At 41.9% G+C, this 17,724-nt stretch overlaps 1 protein-coding gene across 6 annotated transcripts in view; it reads right to left on the reverse strand.

The window, feature by feature from the left end:
* The window catches only part of kcnab2a (potassium voltage-gated channel subfamily A regulatory beta subunit 2a), a 69,420-nt gene that overhangs the window by 51,101 nt on the left and 595 nt on the right, over positions 1–17,724 (reverse strand). The window contains exons 1-2 of one of the 6 annotated variants that reach the window (XM_031845755.1): positions 12,116–15,539; positions 11,908–12,002 (exon numbers count right to left, since the gene is read on the reverse strand). The exons of 1 other annotated variant lie outside the window; for it this stretch is intronic. The gene's annotated coding sequence lies outside the window, so the exon portion shown is untranslated. Of the gene's footprint in view, positions 1–11,907; positions 15,541–17,724 lie in introns of those variants that run through there. 4 more of the 6 variants (XM_031845770.1, XM_031845764.1, XM_031845738.1 and 1 more) reach the window with 4 other exon arrangements.

Raw genomic sequence — 17,724 nt, forward strand, 5'->3', positions numbered from 1 at the left:
ATATGTATTACATTACAGCAGGAGAGGGGGGGGTAATCAAAGAAGACAGGCTGAATGAAGAGGGGACGATGGAGCCACGTCATACCCGACAAGCTGAACCCATGAAAGACATGCAGCTCTCTTAAGCTCGTCTCACGCGCCTCAATCTCTTCCAAACAAAATGCCAAGTTGAGTCACAAAAGGCTGCTCTTCGTTCCTTCCATCCATGAATCCACCTACGCCCAGCCTGAGTGAACTCCCTCCTGAGACAGGGCTTATGTGAGCAAGGAAAGCAAGCAGGCGGTGCTGGCCTGGAAAGCGCAGCACAGCACGGTGTTGTGTAGTATGTCGGCAGCTGCGGAAAAAAAAACAAAAAAACACACAGACCCAAGCAGATGGCTGCGGAAGAGGGAGACAGGCTAACAGACGAGAACTGCCGGGGATATCCTACATGTGAGATCAGTCAGGCAGAGAGAAGTCAACCCAGCCTCGCTCTGCGTCAGACTAAAACCCGTATTCAGACGGAATCTCCTCTTCTTCACTGACATTTATCAAAGGATGAAAGTCAAACCCATACAAAGATATGAATCCATGTAACGTATCATCTATATTCTCAGACAGTTTGTGTCTTCGCTCTGTTAAGCTGTGGAGGGCTCTTGATTACAGAAACAGAGAAAAAAAGCAAGCAGCAATTTACAAAATACAAATCCTCCTCCCCCCCAGTTAAAAGAAGTTAAAAGCACAACGGAGAGCTCTGCTGTCAGGAATCATTAAATTCTAGGACAGCTGCAGCTGTTTTACACAGAGGTTTATCACACATTATTGTCAAACTTTAAGCCGTGCCCATCAGCTGGTGGGACTGGCACTACAGAGATTGCAGTTCAGCTGCAAAGGTCTAAAGTAGGGCAAGATACATTGAAGTTGTAATCCTCAAGACATCATTTATATAAAATATTTTTCATATTATTTTTGGTCTGGGTGTTTTTTAAATCAGCACTAGAGCCATTCAGCAAAACAGTCTGGCCGGTTCTGCGTTTGTACATTTTAAAACTTAAAAAGAAATTGTCAGATGACTCTATATTTCAAATTGTCCAGAAATCGACCCAAAAAATTGAAATGACAGAGCCTTTTTCTTTTCTTAAAGTAACATAAATAAGCCATGACTTTTCCCCATGAAGTGCAGTGGATATTTCCCACTACCTGGTTATGATGCAGTATGAGACATATGGTCCCAGGTTGCCTGTATCACTGACGGCATGAAGATGAATCAGCAAACCGTTTGTCCTTGCTCAACACTTCCTTTATGCTCTTGTGCTGACTTACAGTCGATCCCTAACATTAAAACACGGTGCTACAGAAGCTCCTAAAGAAACGCTGTCCTACAAAACACAAGTCAGGTTTTACAGACCACCTGGAAATAGGAAAAGAATAAGTAGAAAATCACAAGCGAGTGCACAGCTCGTTTGGGCCTATGCAGCTGAAATAAAGCCTTTGCTAGCACTGCAGGGAGAGAACATGCTGCAGTGAACCAGAAGCACCAAGCACTGCAGTAGAAATATGAAACCATCTTTCTCTTGTTCTTGGTCCATCCCAGCTCTAAAGTCAATGAAAATCAGGGCTGGAGAAACAAGTGTGATTTTAGGAAGTCTTTCTGTCTCGTGCCAGCTTCACACACCTGCACTTGGCTGATAGAATTTGAACTGAAAGTGTTCAAATAGACGAGACAAAAGACTTAGGAGCTTAATTAAGGTTGGATCAGGGTGTTCGACTGACCTTTTATACCGCGTTCTCAGACCTGGTAACCAGGATAATAGTGCTTACAGACTCCTCCCCACAGCTTCTTTAACTTCTCTTACACTTTCAAACGTCTGATGGCTCATTCTGCACTCGGGGAGCTTTCCGAAAAAAATAATCCAATCAAATGAGACACACCGGTCGTACAAATTTCCAAGACAATGTGGCTGAGGTGTAATTCATTCAAGAGAAATGCAGATTTTCAAAATGGCTCCGAGTCACTGCAGCGCCGGTAGTCCATGTCCAATGACGCAAGATGAGCTTAGGCACCTTTATACTTCTATATAATATTACATCAGGTTTATCCACACCGCGTAGAGGTTTAATCTTTGTATAGCTGATGAATAGAACTATGGTGGCTACAGACTGGAAACTGGGCTTCTAAAGAAATAAATAAACACCCAGTGACATTTTGGTACTGCCCTAACACCCCACTTTAACACCAAGCATACTTAGCTCCCCATCTGAGCTGGGTAGAGGAGCCTGTTTATGGTTATTATTTCATCAACACAGCAGAGATCATAGCCAGTGGTGGTGTTTAAGTTATCTGCTGGATTTAGTTAAGGTGTGAGCAAAGCTTTCCTTGGAGCCTGTGCAGATGGAAGAGCCATTGCAGCAGACAAGTTATTTAATACCGAACCTCTGCTGCTGGTTCTCAATTTATACGATTATACAGATCATTTCAATAGATTGTTCAATAATTTAAGGTATTTTATGCATCTTATGTCTTCACATACTGTATAAAAGCCCTTGATACCTCTCGTATTCTATTTTCCAGCTATACAGGATTCAATCTTCTCCTTCAGGGTGCTACTGTGCCACTCTGATGGAGGCTGACGGGGAAAACAGAGTGTGGTCCAGAGTTCCTAATGAAATCTGGCGCAAATGCAGTAAGTGGCTGGCGGCTCTTTGAACAGACCCGGGAGAAGCAGCCTGCGGCAAGTCACAACCAACACACACCTTGTGAGGAGTAAGAGGGGAAAGGAAAGCAACATAACATCAGGAATGGGAAAGGGAGGAAGTAGAAGAGAAGATAAAACTGCAGTTGAGCCAACGCTGTGGGGAAAAAGCTTTGCAGGCACTGGAGAGCAGGCTAGTCCAGGGAGGCCCCGCGCTGCAGAACAGTAGTGCTGTACCTAGACCAGTGCTGTACCTAGACCAGTGCTGTACCTGGACCAGTGCTGTACCTGGACCAGTGCTGTACCTGGACCAGTGCTGTACCTGGACCAGTGCTGTACCTGGACCAGTGCTAGACCTTTACTTCCCTCCTCTCATGTACTGTGACACGTGACTGGTCACATATTCTGTATTATTGTCATGGGAGTGATGATCACTATGGGTCTTACAGAAGAGCAAGCTTATGGCAGGGCTAAACATACAGGGGGTGTATAAGGTATGCAATGTGCAATTTCAGTATAGTATTTTGTATGAAATCCATACCCAAATTAATGCAAAACGGAAACATCTTTGTTTTAGAGAATATAACCCTATGACTAGATGCACTAATAAATGTTTAAAACTGTGAAATGGTACTCCAGCTTTGCTCCGACCTAACTTCAGCTTGTTAGCATTAGCTAAAGCTGCCATCTCCAGCAGATATGTGTGCATTTTGATGGACAAACACACAATGACTTAATTTAAAAACAACTGTAACGGACAGAAATACCTTCTGTCTGTTTTCTCTGTTTTGTGATGGATCAAGGCGGGCATTCACTTTATAAAGTGCTAGCGTCAGTCTTGTGGTTACATTCATACTAGTCCTCTGGCCTTTATTATTAGCTAGCATACTCCTATGTTTCTTTTACACCTTCCCACAAAGGTTATTTCTTACTAACGTTAAAGGTTATCCTTAAATTTGCTGGCTAACCTTAGCTAAATATAGTGCAAATGCCAGCTTAGTCCATTGACAAAGTGACATGTACCAATAGAAAGGACCAGATTATAATAGAGTAGTTGCTGCAGCCCTAGTTAGACCACTCTAAAAATTAAATATTAAACAAGCTTATTTCTGCACTCTTTTCAATCGTTCCGTGTAGATGTGGGGCTAGACAACAACCAGTAGGGACAATGCTCTGTCTCCTACAGATGTGTTAAAAACATTGTTTTTTCTTTGACACAGGAGGTAATTAATTAACAATGAGTTATAAACAAGGGCTCCCATGTTTGTTTCGCTGTAGATGATCAACACTGTGACCTTTAAGTAAAAAATAATCTTTCAAAAATGAGGAAAACATTGTTGCCAGTGCAAGGTCACTGAAGAAGTGAGAGAACGTGACTTGGTTTCTTTACCATCATTACTTTATACTTCACACAGAAGTGGTGTACATCATCTTAAAGCTGGGAACCTGAAGATCGTTCTGAAATGCAGCTCAACACTGTGTCAAGTTGTTCTAATCAGAAATCAGAAATATTAAAATAAATAAATCACTTTATATATAATAATAATATAATATTGTGAAAGTGTATAAAGGCATAGTACATTATGGACAATTAGAATGGCCATTACTATGTTGTTGAATACATTTTTGGGTTGGATACCATTTAGATAGTTTGTTACACAGATTTGGTGTATATTTGGTATAAAAATGATGTGTTGTGTGTTTGTGTTGGGAAAACGTGTGATGACACATAAAATCACACATCCCACTGAGGTAATGTGTTCCTCTACTTCCTGTGTCCACTGTACTACAGCGTCCCATACATTGGCTGTCAATTTATCACTGTATTAAACTGAGTCATTGTGACACACTGTTATTTTACACAAAGTAAAACCACCCACAGTCCTCACTCACAGTCCTATCAGCTATTCTGCCCACTCAATGTGGCAATAATGACCAATGCACTGACACACACAATACTCCGTTCTTTAATAATCTAGCACCGGTGACCGTATAATACTGGGTGTTGGTACGCAACCCTAGTAGTAACTGTCACCAGCATCATTTTGGCAAAAAAGCCCATCTATTAGGATGTGGCATGGGAACAAATCAGCATTTCGGGATGTATTGTTGGTGCAGCCAACTACACAGCAACTCTTAGGGTTAATAATTTAAACTGGTTGTTTAAAAGTAGAAGTTTAAAGTCATGTTTCAACTTCCTTTGTTTACGTTGTTAAAGTCTACGCAAGACAGTTGTCCCTGATTAGTGCTTACTCTGGATTATTTACTGCCCGTCTGATGTTTACGACAATATGTACATTAATGAAACAATAACAAGTTTAATCATTATTATTAATATTATTATTATAAGACTTATATTTCTGGTGCTCACTAGCAAGGTAGCAGCGTTTAATCAACTAGTCGACTAATCGTGCACATCCCTAATCAGAGCGTACCGATATCAATATCAACGAATGTGGATTGGTGTTTGGAAAAATTGTTAAGAGGAAACAACAGAATGGGGTCACTGTAGACATGCACAAAAAGGTCTTGGCAGACACAGGCCATTGGACTATGGGCTAGGTGAAAAGTCCATCTGGTCGCTGTGTGTGCCTTTGAAATGGCAGTAAAACCCTAAAGATTTGTGGAGCGCAGACAATCTGCCTGTCTAACAGAGAACGTGTGATTCACACAGGCCTTAAATGCCAGCTGAGGGAGGCTACGGTCTTTAATGTGGATATCAGCTGTGAGACGGTAACGGTCTGCAGCATTACGTCCTCTTGTAGCCATCACTGTGACCCCAGAATCATACGCAGAGTACAGAGAAAACCCTCTGGTATATTTGCATAAATTGCACATACATATGTGCAAATGTGACTCACTCATGGGTGACTTGGCAGGGTCACTTTCCCTACACACGTACCTCCTCGGGACACTTATGCAGCTGCTTTTTTTATAACAAAACACTGCTCCTTAGAGTGGCTTCAGAGAGGAAACATCATTTGCTAATCTTTGGGACTCTAGCATGTGTACTCCAGAGGGCATGGCAACTAATTGCTTAGTAAATTTACTCTGTGTACCATCACTGAATAGGCCAATTGTAACTCCTGTATCTCAAACAGCTGGTTACTGGCTTGTTTTGTGTTGTGGAGAATTGCCTTCAAACTGAATCTGAGTACCAACACGGGAGCTGGAGTGCAGCAAGCATATATATATATATAAAAATACACTGAGCCTTCCTTCGAAAAGTAGGACAAACGTAATGGCTACATGGAGGTATCCACACAATAACTAGTGTATGGATCCATCTGAGCATGCTTTAACATAGTAGCTACTAGCAAATTGAGTTTCTATAGGACGACAGCAGGATGATTGACACCAATAGTCCATCTCCCTCTTTTCTTTTTCTGCACAAACACACTCGCATCACATCAGACTACCTACACAAACCCATAGTTGTTCCGCAGTCGAGCATGAGAATAGCACCAGGTCTCCAGAGGCTAAAAGGGTTAACATCATGCTGTTTAATTCATGGCCGCTGGCCTGGCCGTAGTCTGTGTCACAGACAATCATTGTGGAAGTTCAAAGTGTTTGTTTACCAACCGACTTTTGCGTGCCCGAGGCAGCAGCGGCTACGCTCCGAGACGAGCGGGCTTCCGTGTGTATTAAGGTAATAGTGCTTGTTTTGATCCTGTGTGTCAGTGCAATGTGTCCTGGTGCCATCTGTACTGTACCTTTAACCTTGGCCAACCAGGAGGCTGACAGCGGGCAACCTGTAGAACTGTGAAATACTGCTCACAGCGATGCGGTAACATCCAATGTGTGTATCAGCCGGAGGTCAGTTGTTGCCATTCTATTATTGTAACATCTTCTCAGTCACGCGAGTCTTTCTATGTCTTCTGGGAAAACTTACATGTTGCATTTTTCTGTAACAAAGTGTTTGGCGCCGGGTTCATAGCCAATCAATTCGTGAATCATTAGAAAGTTAACTGAGTTTATCAATTCATTTTTTAAATATAAGATTGTATGAGTTACTCTCAGAAGTTTGATGCCTGTATATTAGCAAAGAGTAAGGCTCACCTTTATTTCTTTCAGTTTTGAAAAAAATAACTCTGAAGGGGAGAAGTCCCATCTCTTTCCATCATTATCCATCTCTTTTCAAGTTTCTCCCAGCGGGTATCAATAAAGTATTCTGATTCTTGTCTCTCTGCTTCTGTATCTCCAGTAGCAGTCTCTCTGCCTCCGACAGGGTTGTCCATCTGTCTCTCAACCTGTTTTCCGTAGCTCTTTGCTGTAAATACATCTACCTCTGCCAAATCACTGAAGAATGTGCCTTTTTGTATACATTATAGTACATTATTTGTACAATTAGTCTCAGAACACATCCCCTTCATTCCTCTTATCAGTAAACATTCAAATGTATTGTAGCTATCACAAACAAGCATTCCCCCGCTAGTGATACAGAAAAATGTTTTCCAATGTTGTACTTCTTGCAAGAGAATCTATACAAGAGAAGTATAAATGTAGACTTTGTGAGCACATCGCTAAGGCACATATTACTATTTATACAAATAGCACTGTTCAAGCTGAATTATTAAATACAAGTGTGATGAATGGAACAAAACCCTGCTCGTTTGTGCAACACATAAAATAATAATCTATTCTTTTGTTATTGCAATTCCAACAATGTCCAAAAATAATCTGGATAAGAGTTCTTTTTTAACCCTTTTTAAACATTTAAGAATGAAGGGTAAATGTAGTGAACCCAGTTTAACTCACGTCTGTGTGAAAGGTGACAGGATTGAATTGGCAGAGTAAAACTAAAGATACTATCTCAAGATATAAATCTGCTGTACACCAGTGATTTACTACAGAGGAAAATGGCAACAATTTACAAGACAAAGACTATTTGTACAAAAATACACAAACATCTTGCCTTACTGTTTGTACTAGCAACAGTCTCCACACAGCACATGTCTCAGGCCTTTTGGAAACCACTTCTTAGCAGGAGGCCAAAGGAGTTTTTCTACCGACAATATTGACAAATTCTTTCACAGCCCACACATGCGAGACACACCACAACATTGCACAGCAATATATTTGATATAAAGCTTGAAAACAAAACCATATAAGGGAAGCTCAAGGAGAAAATAGTTTGTTGGTATCAAGCGAGAGAATACCAAAAGCTTATTCAAGCTAATAAGCAATTCAAAATTATGCAAGTCACACTGCTCAGTAGAACAGACTGCATCAAACCCTGATGCTGGTGGGCTTCAGAGGTAGATGATCATGGTGGGTTACAATCATGTCAGCTAAGAAGAAGACATCATCATCATCACCAAAGCCTGGATGACCAAAGAGTGGAATAACCTCAACCTGTCCAACTGTTTCCAGGTTGTGTGACATGTTGAGGACGGGGACACAAGTTGGTGCCAACATCATGTATCCATTCTGCCCAGTGTCATTAGCCTAGGTCGCTACAGTATTGGGGGGGGGGGCAGGAGGTCCCTTAGTATCAAATGAGGTTAGGTGCTATGTCAAGGCTACAAAAGCTGTAGAAATGGTGACGCATTCAAGCCAGACGGGCACTAAATAATGTTTCTAGCACCTTAATGAATGCATGCCTCAATAAATCTGTTCTGGAGGCTGAAGTGGAACTTTTCTTTACTGCACGCAAGGTGTATCAAATAAAAGATATAATACTATTGTAATTATATTAAGGCTGAAAGGAAATCAAATCCTCTGCCAGAGAGATGTGTGTCAGTGGCTGTGTTTCCATTCACTTATTTTATACAGTATGTGTGTTTTGAAACACATTCCTTAAGATCTCTCCATTTTTCTCTCGTAGAAGAGTTAGACAGCCAAGCCGACTTGTTTTGTTTCCGTTTTTCTTTACATTATATACTCTGATTACTGGCGGATTACAGCCGTGCGCAGCCTACCGTATAGCGCCAACTTCTGAGCAAACTATGCTGGAGCAGAATGGAATACACTCCAAAGCAGTTGATGGAAACAGATCCAGCACATTTCTTTTTTGCAACATTTCAAAAGTTTGCTTAAAATTCCCTTGACAATCGAATGGAAACATGTCTAATGTGAAACTAACACAGCGCATGAGTGTGCGGACTTAAATCACGGTCACACAAAGAGCCGATAGTTTTGATAGCATTTCCGTTTGAAAATGGCGTCTGACCTTCACTTTCCATCAATCTATTTTCAGCCTCTCCCACGTCTTTGTCTGAGAGCTATATGCCAGGTCAGCCGGCCCTCACTGCAGCACAGACGTCACACAAGGGCCGACAATCCTCCAACAGAGGGAGGTGGTCTCACTTATTTGTGTATAATAACGAAAGGAACTTAGTTAACGTGTGCCTGGAGTTACTACTAAAGATTTGGGCCCACTCATGTCTTCCTTGTCAAGTGTGAGCCAGTGTTTAGGTCAGATACTACCACTCTTCTATTTGTTCAACTGTGTGAGGTTGTGCTGCTGAAAAGTAGATGTGCTCTAACATATATTGTTATCAAACTGGCTTAAATTTCAGTCTCAACCCATTTTCCTGAACCATTTACTCCTCACTAAGAAGACAGGCCAGCTGGTTCAGCCCCACATGTGCCGAGGCCAACTGGAGAACCCGGGAGGAGGGAAAAAAAAAAACACTAAGCCTGGTTCTGTTTAAGGAGTGTACCTATGGGGAAAATGAGCGGGCAGTGACAACATCAAGACACACGTTATCTTAAAAGGGACAGTGTCTAGGATCTTGTGGCATTTAGTTGTGTGGTTGAGGATTACAAACAATTGAATACCCCTCCACTCTCTCCTCCCTTTCCAAAACCATGGTAACGCCGTTTGCCTTCATCAGAGGCCATCCATAACATAGTAATACCACTTTAGGAGCAATTGAAGTCCGCTTACGGCTGGCAGTACCACAGTTTTGTATTGTGCAGCTCACATAACAAAAAAAGGCTCTCACTACAGTGAGAGTTTGGTTTGTCCGTTCTGGGCTACTGTAGAAACATGTGTTTAAAGGCCTATGTTATAATTGAAACGCAGCTCCTACAATTAGAAAAGTTTTTTTTGCAAAGTTGAGCTCTTATCAAGACTGACAATCTTCATTTTCTGAAGCAAAAAATAGATTAAAAAAAAATATGGGAACTAAGGAGGAGGATAACACACCTGCTAAACAAATGTGTGATCAATTCACTCAGTTCTTGTGTGTGTGTGTGTGTGTGTGTGTGTGTGTGTGTGTGTGTGTATATAGGCCTATGTCTGTGCGTCTTTCCGTGTGAGTGTGATACCTCTTGGGATTGCCAAAACAGAGCTAATGAAGCCAGGCCGGCTGCTAAATCTCTGCAGGATGATTACTGAGCTCAGTTTAGGAAATAGCTCCACCGGTGCATCGAGCTGTAACAACTACAGAGGGTCAGAGCCGACATTGTGACAGGGCTGAGGGAAATGTCACATGCCAAACAGATACACGCCCACTTTAACCAGCTGAGCCGTCTGTAGACTTTCTCATTGCCATTCTAGTTTACTCATTGTACATGTTGCATCGGCAAATACTGCAATATGAAATACAGAGGGGCCCATTTTGAATGTTTATGTTGTTAAGTTTGAAAAGGTCTTTCCTGTCTGCGTAACAACATGCAACTCAATACCTGAGAAACTCACCTAAAGTGACTTCTTATGTTTTACACCAACAACAATTAGTCAATTAACTAAGAAGTTTTCTTTGAGAGAAATACAAGAAAAACATTGTAGTTTAAGAAGCAGTTTGCCACACAATACTAACATACAACAACTGGGCCAGAAAAGAACAAGATCAATATGATAATAATAAAAGAAAAAAAGCAGACATGTCTACTTGAACATCATAACTATCACCCAGAACACTGTAGACAGGCGGTGCGTGTCATGTAGTGTGTGCAACTTAATGTGAGATGAATAATATGCTGCCCCCTTCACCAAGGCTATAAACTACAGCATCTCTTTGTTACAACAAGGTTTTATGCTAAATAAGTTGGTTTCCCAGAAACATGCAAACCTCGCAGTACAAAAGATTTGTCTTTCACTTTTAGATCTCCAGATCCAGCATGATTGCGACATCATCAAAGAAGTAGTGTCTCCTTTGTTTTTGAGCATGACACTTAACCAAAGCACTTCTTCAAATCCCAGAGGAATCTGCCTTTCCAGGTGTCATCTGTTGTCACAGAGCATTTCTTTGAATACATGTTGTTTGAAGTATTGTTTGTTGGGCCTCATCAAAGCCTTTACCGAAAACACAAGACAACAAATACAGAATGAAAAACCTCATTACTGTTCTAGCTTTGTCACACCGACACGTTTCTGATCATAAGCTTGTTTGTTGTAAAGTAATATTACATTTAAAGTATGAACTACAGCAGCAATCTAACTTTGCTAAGAGTTTGGCTTCTCAAGGACAAAAGACTTGCAGACATATTCAGAAAAGCCATGCTTCCTGCAATATCGATGTACCAGGCCAGTGAAAGAACACACCAGCACATGAATCGGCCTTTTCCTGCTTGTTACAGAGCAATCAACAGCTTACTGCACCAAACTCAACCCCTGCCTCTCCTCTTGGACCAGAGCCCAAAGGAAGGCAAGCAAGCAAGCAAACAAGCAAGCAAGCAAGCAAGCAAGCAAGCAAGCAAGCAAGCGCGCAAGCGCACACGCACACGCACACACACACACACCTCTGTAACAATCAGCTTCAGCAACACCCACACACAAGTAAATGACACGGTAACACGTTCAGGCAGGCACAGATGACTGTCACAACCTCTCAGCAACACACATCTCACACAACCACACCACGGCTAAAGCCTGGCTGCAGGGTGTCGCTGGCTGTGGCAACAGCAACAGATGGAACAGCAGCAGCAGCAGCGGGGCAGGTGAGGTGAAAAGGAATCGAACCTCCTGTGGTAATGCGCATATGTATGTCTCTGTGCAAGCCCGGACAAGTCTTCCCCCCCCCTCCCGACTATTTTAAGGTGGGTCTGTATAAATCCTACAGCATGGTCAAGTCTCTGGAAGGAATTCAAACGGACAGAGCATGCATAAAACATGACAGACAGGGGAGAGTAATGGAGTAGAGGCAGAACAGAGAGAGAGCAAAATACATGCCAGTTAATAATGTATGCAAAGACTGTTTCCAATGCAGTAGTGGCAGCAGCACAATCAACCGTTCTGACAGCTCTGAGACAGAGAGATCTGGAGAGGTAGGTATGTAAAACTCACTGGCATAGTGTGCGACAATGTCAAATTCTGCTGCACGCAGATAGTACAGCATTTGCTCCCCTGTAGGAACAGACAAGTACGATCATCCCGACTCACTGATGGAGCGATGTGAAAAGAAGGCAGGAGGAGAAAGCGGTGAGCGAGGAAGAGAGAGATACTAAAGCAATGTAGCCTCAGATCTAGCAATGATGCTCTTCAAAACACCCACCTCAGTCTGCTGCTGATTCCTGACGCAGTGACACAACACCGGGGAGTAAATGCAGAATACAGTAGCTATGATGGAGGACCGGGAGCCAAAATCCAAGAGACTGAGCAGTGAGTGAACGGGTGATACAAGACTGGTGAATGTGAGATTCTGTGTGACTAAAATGATGTGTCGGAGTGAGATGAGCGTGTATGTCTGACATGAGAAAGATAGAAATACAAAAAAAGATGGGGGGGAAGTGACACAAGACAGACAGAACAGGGACGAGGGAACAGGCTGAAAGAAGGAAAGACAGGAGAGAAGAGAAGGAATAAATGTGAGCGTGGAGAGTCACTGAAAAGAGCAGATGCATTAAAGGAAATGCCCCTCCCTCTTTCCTCTGCGCGCACACACACATACATACACACACACACACACCTCCCTTCACACTGTCAGCATTCGAGTAAGCATGCATTCAGTGACTCGAAGTGAGCTGTAAATGGTGAAAGAGAAGCAAGAGTGGGCCAGAGGAACGCAAGCAAGAAGCAAGTGTGCTCATTTTAAATTTAATGACAAGACACTCCTTTCTCGCACTACAAGATTTCAGGGTTTCCATTGAAAGTGGCTCAAAGTTGATTGACTGCGTAACAAGTGAACACAGCTCAGCAGCAAACCGACTACAGCTCGGAGAGGAAGGGGGTGCAGGCTCTATACAAACACCTGAATATTATATTCCCTATTATGCCAAAAGGTAAAATGAACATGCCCAGTATGTAATACACTGCACCCAAAGAATGGTGTCAGGACCTGGGTCAGGCTCTTGACAAGTATGTCTTTACGTACGTTAGTGTCTTTGAGCATGGCATTAAAAAAGCAGTGTAAAAAAGCAAAACTGGTGTAATGAGGGTTGTTCTTTACAGCAGTATTGCAGCACCGCTGTATTAAAGGGCGTTATAGGAGAGAGAAGAACATGTTGCCACTAAATGCTACATGAGAAGTGCAGGGCTTCAAATAGAGCCCGTGATCGGTGATCAGCTCCAAAAATGCTGAGCACCCTTCATGAAGATGGATTTACATGTCACGCTTTTTGGTATTCGTTTCATTGTTGTTACTAGTAACCCATAGCTGCACAGATTGATAGTGATGGGTGCAGGGAATTCAAGATTTGTTCAAATTGGGTTTCCAGTGCAGATTGCTTTGAGAAAACTGAACAGATGGCTGAGCAGGTAGTTGGGCTCAGAGACGACGCCTTGGAGTGGAAAACAACGCAAGATGCATCACGTGTCTCTGACTAGGAAATATTTAGCAGTATGGTGTCAATGTACAGATGAGTTGGTGCTCAGGCTGGAGAACTGAAAGGTGTTGCGCAATATTTTTAATTGTCAAGACACTTGGCGCACAGCCAGTCTGAACTTCCATTATTAAACACAGTCAGAAAAAAGCAATTTATCAGAGATCAGGTGTGTGTGTGTGTGTGTGTGTTGCCCAAAGCCTGAGGGGACAGCTACAGCTTCACTGTTGCGCACCATTGTCCCCGGCCTTTCCTTTGTGAGCTCGAGCTCATTCACGGCATCTCCAACGTCTGCTTCCGGCCAGACTATGGCTCCAAAGCTCCCTGCTCTAAAATCATGACACCAAGCACGGCGGGGCGTCATGCCAGACAGTCTGATGGGGCCACAGCAAGAGATCTTCACCCACCATCATAACTACACTTCCCAAAGAGTTTCAGAGAGTTGAAGGCAAACCACACACGGTCAATTCAGTCCTTTAAAACAAAACTACATTTAATCTCGCTGGGTGACTGATTGTGCACCATCTGCAACAGGTTGCCTTCAAAAATGTCCTAGCTATGACCCCATGTTTGTACTGGCTCTTTTGTACGCATGGCTAATGGGAATGGTGATCCTTCTGTGGTCATCCTTGGTGCTCGAGTGTTTGCCCTCCTCAATACCAGCCGGGAGGTTTAAGAAACAACCGGGACATTAGTTTTATCCCACACCCTCCTGGTGACATTCCAAGGTATAGGTTGAGGGCTAAAAACATACCGGAATATAATTACACAACACTGTATGGCAACCTTCATCTCTAATTCCCTATCCTCACCATCCTTCATGGCTGTACAAGGTCATGGTGTAGAAAGATGATACACACCGATGGAAGTGGTCAAAGCCAACATGCACTAAGGATGCAGGATGTTTATCATGGGGAGATTAAGCTGTCAGCTATAACTATAGATCCTTATCCATTTCAGATACTTTGTTAGTTGTAGCCCACCAGCACTTCAATCAATAATATCTACACTGACCGCAAGCATCAGAGAGCCACAGCAAGAGACGCAAACCCAGCCTTAAAAACAACTGTGTCTTTGCCTTCTACTCTATTTTGCTATCATCCCTCAGGTTTAACTCATCACTAAAACTTTGTTGTTTGTGTTGCTGAACTGCATTTAAACTCTGTTATTTTGTGAATGCAGGTGATGAAGAGAAGCTATTCCAATCCTGTACAGATCTCTCTCCCTCATCTCATGGATAAGCAAAAGCTACGGGACACTACAAGCCATAAACAACCTAGCTATTAAAATAGGACATTTTAAAATGGTAAATCGTGAGGCGGGCTATATTTTCTTAATACTTTCTACTCACTGTCAAAACCCTCAACATTTTAATGTCAGATTACATTAGTTAGTGTAGGTGTCCACTAGGGCTGCACCTAACAATGTTTTTTTTATCAATTAATCTAACAATTGTTTTTTATCAGTCGATTGCTCTAACGACCCATGTATTGATTATTATAAAGATTTTTCTGTAGACCCAACAATACATTTATTCCAAATTAAATATCTTTTAAATCATATTTCAATATTCTATTCAAGCTATTGTTGTCTTGTATATTTACATGATCCTATTGTTTAACCAGAAATAGATAATCTAATCACACTGAAGAGGTTACATGCAGTTGGTTTCACTTTGAGCTCGATATCGAGTTGACTCTGAGGTCCTCTGGGTATTGCTGAGGAGAAGCCATTAGGCTTTTAGGACTACAGTTTCACTGGGACTCCCCCAGAGAACAGGCCAAGTGACGGGCATTAAGTAAACGAAATTACAGGCTCTGAGGAATTAGTCAGTAACTTCTGTTAAAACATAAAAAGCCACACGATCCTGGCTCAGCATCAGACTGGTACATGTAAGTGTATAGATGCAGTATTGACAGATTGTCTCAAGACTGACAACAGAAGAGGTGATCGTGTCATGCTGCTGATACAGTTTCGGACTCTAACACACAGTCAGATAATCTAAAGAAATGGAAGAGAAGCATAAAATAGTCTCACATCTCTGTTCTGGAGGAAAGTAGTTGTGCCATAGAAATAAAAAAAAAACATCTAAATAGTTTTATTTTAACCAGTGCTATGCAAAAGTCCCACTAGACTGCAGACATATAATATAAAGTCAGCAGGATAGGAAATAGCAAATATTGGCTTCAGCTAAAAAAACAAAAACAAAAAAAACAAAAAACTTTTGAGTGGATCCGAAGCTGATCTTTTTTTGCTGACAATGTATGAATGACTCCCAATCATCCCAGGACTGTGGGAACTTCTGAAAACAGTTGATGCTGCACAGCTAGCAGGTCACCATGGCATTGTGCAGCATCTGCACTGGTTTGTGTATTAGCTCACCTTTAATAACATACAGCAGACAGGCGAACACAGTTATTCCATATAAGAAAAAAGCTTTCGGTAATACTCTTCCTGCTGTACCTCAGAACAGACCAGTTTATTATTACTCTTATCTGCTAACTGTGCCTGACCTAAAGACAAACTGAATAAAATACAGAAATCAGTGACTGCTTAATGTGTATTGGTCTCGTCCTGTCGATAACTTTACTAAAGTTAATGCAAATATTGATACAGTTTAAGCTAAAACATTAAATCACACTTGTAAATTGTATCAGATTTAAAGCTTGTCCCCACATAAAGCCCTGAAGCATCTTTGGCAAACAAAGTCCCCCAGTTATTAGTTATTAATTGGGGTCAAAAAGTTTCTAAAAACAAATCCTTAAATACCTTAAGCAGCAATACCAAAATAGTAAGGTATCATGTCACAAAGTCACATTTTTCCATTTCAGTTTCATAACAATGATGGCGTGATTCTGTTTCATTATGCTAATGTGCGCAACGACACAAGTGAATATGTTGAAAGAGTTAATCATGCACACTTTAAAGCCCAATTTGGCATAAAAAGTAAATTTCTTTCCAAAGTCAAGCATAAGAATCACTGACCTATAGTGGCTGCAAATTGTACCATCACCCAGAGCTATAAATCAGAAGCCATATCGAGTGTAGTGCCAGAGATCGACAAATCCATCTATTCATTGCTGATGACACAAAAAAAAAGATGAAATCCTAATTGCTTGCAAATTGTCTATTACCTTTTTTTAAATGTATCTGCCAAAGCACTCGGGCCAGCAAGTTCATTCTTCATTGACTGCAGGCCAACGCGAGTAGGGATCTAATCAGGAGATGCAAAGTGCAGCTCTCTAATTGCATCATTAGCTAAACCAATGACTCAGTCACAGTGACTTCAGCCCCCCCCCAACACACACACTCAACCCTCTGCCCCATCCAGAAATAGGGAGTCAGGCCTGAAGCTCTTTACTGTACAGCTGCTCAAGCAGAATAATTCTAACATGTTATGTGCAACAGCGCAAAATGTTAGCGTTCCAGAAATATCCAACTGAAAAACATAGTATTAATGAGACATGTCATCAAGACACTATTTAGGCCCTGGTGTCTTTCAGGGAACGGGCATCTATCGGATCTTAATTTTAAAACAGAAATAAAAACATGTGAGCCACAATGCAGTGATGCTGCCTCAAAATGTTGAGGACTGTCAAACAACAAGCCTAAACCTTTTTGAAGAGTACCCAGAGGTAACAGCAGTCACACACAAGCACGCGTGATTTTGAAGGTTTGGATGTGATGCGATGCGATGCGATTTTTAACAGTAAACAATGCTCTCTGGATGCACTGTAAGGGGAACAGAGCATCACAGTCTTTTTTTGGCTCACTTGAGTTGCCCTCTCTTTTGGAGGACCCCTGACTAGCTGTGGTTCTGCATGCGGTGCCACGAATGACTAAGAGGCGGTTTCCCAGCAAACGAAAAAATACTGTATATCAGAAATGAACTTGCAATGTGTTTCCTGTCTCTGTAAAGTGAAAGACATGACTGGTAACACCGCTGGTACTTCCTGTTTTAAGTGCTCAAACTCAAATGTGAGCGTAATCTTGACGGGCTTCCTGTAAATGAAAATCTCCATGACGAAGCAAAACGCCCTGCTCTGCTTGGATTAATGAGAAACACGACAAGCCCACGTCTTGATACCTCATTCAAACAACGATAGCTATACTAACGTGACCTTAACTTCAGCATTCTGACACTTCAAGATGTAGTGCGTTTTCAGTACAATGCATGCACAAACAAACCACTTTCTGTCTTTATCATTTAGTTAGTTGCACGTGTTTTGTCACGGTGATGTCTTGACTGATAGAGGAGACAACCTGTCCTCTGCAGCAGTGTGACTGCGGCTGCTGAGAGAGAGAGAGAGAGAGAGAGAGAGAGAGAGAGAGAGAGAGAGAG

This window comes from Anarrhichthys ocellatus, unplaced genomic scaffold (genome assembly GCF_004355925.1).
Source record: "Anarrhichthys ocellatus isolate YVR2014 unplaced genomic scaffold, GSC_Weel_1.0 scaffold1, whole genome shotgun sequence".
NCBI lineage: Eukaryota > Metazoa > Chordata > Actinopteri > Perciformes > Anarhichadidae > Anarrhichthys > Anarrhichthys ocellatus.